This window comes from Etheostoma spectabile, chromosome 15, assembly GCF_008692095.1.
Source record: "Etheostoma spectabile isolate EspeVRDwgs_2016 chromosome 15, UIUC_Espe_1.0, whole genome shotgun sequence".
Classification (NCBI taxonomy): domain Eukaryota; kingdom Metazoa; phylum Chordata; class Actinopteri; order Perciformes; family Percidae; genus Etheostoma; species Etheostoma spectabile.
The window spans coordinates 31660196-31660614 of NC_045747.1; the positions used below are offsets into that span (position 1 = coordinate 31660196).

The window sequence follows — 419 nt, forward strand, 5'->3', positions numbered from 1 at the left end:
TGTCAGAGGAAGTGATGTCAGCGTGCAGGAGGGAGACCAATAACGTGTTTCTGTATACCGCCTTTACATCGGGGAACTGAAGCCGTTATCTCCGCTCTCTTCAACGCCGCCAGACTCCTTTGACAAAAACAGTCATTTTACCTCGCAGAACACGGGAGTTGCTGCTCGACCGCTGCCTCCGTCAGTTAGTTAGTTTGTTACTGTGAGACTTTGGTGGATCCGAACTAACCCTTTAAAAACACCAAAGTCACACAATTACACAAAGTGACTAAGCGACGGAGGCAGCAGTGGAGCCGCAACTCCCGTGTTCTGCGAGGTTTTGTTAAAGGAGTCTGGTGGCGTTGAGAGAGGCTTCCATGTTGGACTCCCGCCTACTTCTTCAGACCGATGGTGTGTCGACCGGCATCTACTGACTGATA

General features: G+C 50.6%; 1 protein-coding gene across 1 annotated transcript in view; it reads right to left on the bottom strand.

The window, feature by feature from the left end:
• LOC116702990 (cationic trypsin) overlaps positions 1–419 on the bottom strand; it is a 36772-nt gene that overhangs the window by 6177 nt on the left and 30176 nt on the right. The window lies entirely within an intron of this gene.